A 5,669-nucleotide genomic window follows, 5' to 3' on the forward strand; every position below is an offset into this window, starting at 1 on the left:
ACTGGGTGTTGTATGGAAACCAATTTGACAATAAATTTCATATATTGAAAAAAAAATAAAAATAAAAATAAAATAAAACGTTTATTTTTAAAACAACATCTATACTACTGGTGGAAAGAAAAAAAATGCCATCGGCAGACGAAATATTCCGAGGTTGACAGAGCAGCTGGAATTATTGATGGACCATAAGCAGAAGTATAGGCAAAGTAGAACTCACACAAGGGAAAACTCTACAGGGTAAGAGCCATTCCAGAGTTCGACTTCCTTCCTGCTGCTGAAATGCAAGAACCGGGGCTGCTACCATAGCCTACGAGAGGATGGGGCCACGGGATGGTGGAGCCTGTACCGTAGAGCACTGGAGGACGGTGGACGTCCTGCCAGACTTTCATGCAGACAGAAGTCAACTTTTATCTTCTTTAAGCCCTGCCGTGTCGGGGTTTCTGATGCTTGCAGCTGATCCGAGCCTAAAAACATGCACACCAACCTCATGCTGATGGCTGCCTTTGAGGAAGGGAAGGAACAACGCTGGGGAGACAGACGAGACTTCAGTTTTACTTCTCATGTTATGGTTCTTTTTTGTATGGAGCTAGAGAGCCAATAACTAGGACAAATGTTAACACACGTTGGGTGGTTGAAAACAGGGTGTTTGTTACAGCATCATCTGTACTTTGCTATATGTAAATATTTTTCCGAATTAAAAAATTTAATGTGAAAAACAGATTGTAAGTCAGCTTTACATAAGAGGGGATAAGTGTGATATATTTTGGTAAGTTTAAGTTTTTTATAGTGGTATTGCCGTTGAAATCAGAAGGAAAATAAAGACATAACAAAGGAGATAAGAGTTGGAATGGGTATCGGCAGCCTAGGTAGAAAATCCCTTCAATAAGAATTGTTTTTGAAAAGATAAAGAGGGACACCCGGGTGGCTCAGTCGGTTGAGTGTCCGACCTCAGCTCAGGTCATGATCTCATGGTTTGGTTTGTGGATCCGAGCCCCGCGTCGGGCTCTGTGCTGACAGCTCAGAGCCTGGAGCCTGCTTCGGATTCTGTGACTCCCTCACTCTCTGCCCCTCCCCCTCTCGTGCTCTGTCTCTTTCTGTCTCAAAAATACATAAGTGTTTAAAAAAATTTAGAAAGTAGAAAAAATGGGATGGTAGTGTGAGAGAGAGGTTTGATCAAGGGAAGGGATTTGAAAATGAAAGATGCTAGAGCCTCCTTATGATGATGAAAATGACCAGAAAAAGAATGAAGGGAGAAGAATTTAGTCTTGCTACTCCAAGCACTGGCAGCACCTGAGAGCTTGTGAGATATGCAGAATCTCAGGCCCAGACCTGCTGGATGTGACAAGTTCCCCAGGTGGTCCACGTGCATACTGAAACAGAAGCAACGCTGAGCTGAGCGCAGGGGGACAGCCTGTGGCAGGAAGGGCACTTGGTCATAGCGGGGGAGGATCCCAGGGGCTGGTGTGGACAAGGGAAGATCATGGGTTTGGCAATGGGGAGGTGAGGGAGTCCCCACCTGACAGCTTCTATTTTCCGAGTAGAGAATGAAGCAGAATCACCTAGGAGGCAGAAAGGGACCGTGGGAGGTTTGAGAGGAGAGAAACCCTGAAAGGGTCATCTCAGAAAGGAGAAAGTGACCAACCAGTGTGGAGCACCGCCCACGTAGAGATGGGAGCTCTGAGCTAAAAGAAACCAAAACAACTAGTCGTCCAGCCCGGATGGCTTTCTCCAGCACCGTTCAGGAACAGGAGGCAGACAGGCAACCAAGAATGGACTGTGCTGGGCCATGTAGGCAGGAGGGAGAGGGAAAGGCCAGAGAATTAAGGGCACTCACAGGGAACTGATTAAATGATGGACCCTGACATCCATCCTGACAGTGGGGTCAAAGGCAAGGGAAGGATGGAAAGTGGTGATTACGTATTAGTAACGGGCAGCGTGGCACTGAGACATGTCACCGTGTGACTAGTCTCTGAGGTTAGTTATGAACCACATAGTCAAGTTACTGTAACTGGAACAGGTCTCCTGTTTTGAATGCAGGGGTTTGCCTTCCACATGATTCGCGTTTTGTGGGCAGTTTGGATATGCGTGTCACTTTCTGTCGGCTAGTGTCGAAAATGGCAGTAATCTGTATTCTGGGTTTACTGGTAACGATAACATCAGGTGCCCTGCGAAGGGGAGGAGAAGAAGTATATGTTCTACTCACACCTCTATCCCTAAGATAAGCCCTATAGGAGAGGCATAATCACCCCCAGTTTACAGGTGAGGAAACAGACACAGAATGGTTACGTAACTTGCCCAAAGGTCACCCAGCGAGGAAGTAACCTTGTCAGGATTCTGAACCCTTCCTCTCACACCTTCCTGCCTCTCCCTGTAAGAAGAGTGACTTTGTTGGTGATCACGTGTCCAAACAGGTGCACCCGGCCCAGCGCACACGTTCCATGGTTCTTGCCACATTTTGTTCAACTAACAAAGTAACAAGAAACCCTGGGCAGTACATTCTTGGGTGGTGATGTGACTTGCTGAAGGTGGGGGTTCTCGAGAATACGGTAACATTTCTTATTTGTAGATTTTTTTTTAAGTTGGCATTGCGATTAGGGGTGAAATTGTTTTAAAAGTACTAATGTCAGAGGCTTGAAATTCTAGAAAGCTGAAGACTGTGTACCTTTGGGCAACAAAAGTAGATTTCTGTGGCAGGATATTTCGGGCTGCTTTTTCTGCTCTTTTGGCTTATTTTTGCTTTATGTTTAATGAATAAAAAGGGTAATCTATTGGGACAAGAGTCTGTATTACTATTACCATCATCATTGTAATTATTACTAACACCATAATCACTACCAGAATCACCACTATGCAAATATTCAGCACAGGGCATGGAACACACTATATAAATATATATGTATGTATGTGTATACATATAATCTCATTTAACCCTTTCTACAATCCCCTGAAGTGTGTATTATCTTCATCATATGGGTGTGGAAATTGAGACCCAGAGGTTTTAATAGATGCAAACACATATTTGCTGCTCTCAAACCCAGATGAGTGTGGCTGCAAAGCTCATGGGCTAAACTACTGTGTGATCCGATCTCCCAATCCAAGGCAATTTGAGAGCGAAGCATTGGTGGTTCAGTGGTAGAATTCTCGCCTCCCAAGGCAACTTGATATGTACATAATTACAAGTTCACTAGTTGATGATGTAGGAAATTATTGGGTTTATACAACCAAAACCCAGGTAAAGCAAAATATTGCATGCAGCTCCGTTGAGTTTAATAGCCCCTTAAGTGGAAAGCAAGGAGAACAAAGCAGGAGGAAATGTGAGTGATCCTTGTAGTCTGGGGTATTTGGAAGAAGGCAACGGAAATCCGTTCCAGAGAGCACGGAGTCACCCCTGCGCTTCACAAGCCCACCAAAGAGCGCTGTGGCCATTTATTCTCTTCCCTCTGGCAGGAAGTTTCTACTTTTCCTCTTTTCTTTTTTTTTTTTTTTCCTTCCAATCCCCGTGGGAAGATTTCTAGTCGTTTTATAGCTGAATTCGGTAGAAAAATAATGTTTATTCACTTCACAGCCAATTTGGGCAGCACACATCTCTATTCCGTAACATAATGCATTGATACGTTTATGATTCAGAACTGCAGGCACATTCCTTGCGTTTCAGGCTGGATAAAATTAAAATATCACTTTCCTTTTTCTTTCCCGTGGATTCACTTGAGGTGCCCTCATTAGGCAGAACTGGTGCACTTGGGAGAAATGCCAGGCTTCAGAATAGAGGCTGGTAAATCTAACCTCATAAAGTTGCAGCAGGCCAAAAACGAGACACGAGGTGAACATGAACACTAACTGGGCTTCTCTGGCTCCCTCGTCCTTCTGCCCGCCTCTCCCTCACACACAGTCTGGCTTCCTTCCTGCCACTTTCCCCACTCACCCGAATGTCACTGCTCATCAGAGCCAATGGTGTCTTCTCAAAGCCCATCTTCAGGCTCCAGATAGCACACTCCATGCGGGCACCCTCCTTGCCGAACTTCTTTTCTCCTTGGCTCAGGTTTGAATCCCACAGGCCCCGATGGCAGGCTTTCACTCACTGAATGTATCTGATCCCTGATTTTCTGTCCTTTCTTCTCACCTCCCCCCCTCGTTGGATCATCTCGTGTTTTCTGATGACTTCTAAGTCCTTCACCTGGGGTCTCTCACAAATGTCAGCTCCAAATCGGCTACTTCCCACTAAAACTGGGAATCCCACCAGCACAGCAAACTGTATGTTTTTGAGTTGAACTCATGCACTCAGTATGCCTTTATCACATCCCTAGACGACGTACGGCAGCAGGAGGACCACAGACGCAGACAAAGCACATCCTGCAAGGGACCAGATGTGCCCGTACCATGTTCATCTGTTCCCCCAGGGGAGTCACGGGACTGACCTGCCTCAGCTCCTGCTCCAGGAGGAAGCACGTTCGAGAAAACTCCGGAACCATACAAGCTGGGACTTAGGCAAGTTATATAACCTCCCGCACTGCTGTGTGCCTGTCCACAGACTGGAAATAAAACTCCCGCCTCGTGAGGTTATATTTTTAAATGCCTGTCCAACAGTGAGTGCTGGATACATGCTATTACCCACCTTCTATCCCTTCCCGAAACGTCATCCTGCCAAAATCACCGGATTGTGCAGCCAGAATCTGCTGTATGAGCCAAAGGTATGGCCGAAGCTGCCTCCCTTCCCCCTAGCCTGGATTCTTAAGCCAGGGACACAAAAGGGTTAAAATTTAATTAAAAGAGGAAGAGAAAAGAAAGAATGTGAGCTAAATAGGAGGCGGTGTAGAAACACTAGATCAGGGGAGATTGAGTGGTTTTTCCCAAAGTTATTAATTCCAGCGAAATTTGTTTCAGGTATTTCATCGGTGCTCATGGTTAAGCTACACTCCACCTGCATATCTCTAGAAGGTTACATGAGAAACAGTAACAGCAGTTGTCTCTAGGGAGGGAATTTGGGATATTATAAGTTAGAATTATAACTTTTTATCACTTCCTTTAATTTTTTAAATGTTTTTTAACGTTTATTTATTTTTGAGACTGAGAGAGACAGAGCATGAACAGGGGAGGGGCAGAGAGAGGGAGACACAGAATCTGAAACAGGCTCCAGGCTCCGAACTGTCAGCACAGAGCCCGACGCGGGGCTCGAACTCACGGACCGTGAGATCATGACCTGAGCCGAAGTCGGACGCTTAGCCGACCGAGGCACCCAGGCGCCCCAGGTACTTTTAGCATTATGTGAATTTTAGCCGTATGTAACTAAAAAAAAGTTACCAACATAACAAACAAAATTCTCTCCAGCAAACAGTTTGAGGGTAATTAAGAGAAATGTCTTCACCCAAAATGTACCTTTCTCTTTTGATAACAGCAAACCGAAACTAATAAAGACGCATGACGGCCAAAGAGTGTGAAAATACCTGGCTTGTCCTCGTCATCCACAAGTCGGAGCTCAGTTGCAATGCAAACCCACTTTTGATCGAATGCAGGATGCGAAGAAACAGGCCCTAGCCCTGGGCGTTGAGACTCCAGAGTACCGAAGGGTTAACTAAACTCACGAGGCACTGGGAGGTCAGAGGATCAGGTTCCAGCCTTGGCCCTGGCACTGACTGGCCTTCACCTCTCCCTGTCTCCTTATTCTCTTCTAT

The sequence above is a fragment of the Panthera uncia genome, chromosome C2 (genome assembly GCF_023721935.1).
Source record: "Panthera uncia isolate 11264 chromosome C2, Puncia_PCG_1.0, whole genome shotgun sequence".
Taxonomy (NCBI): Eukaryota; Metazoa; Chordata; class Mammalia; order Carnivora; family Felidae; genus Panthera; species Panthera uncia.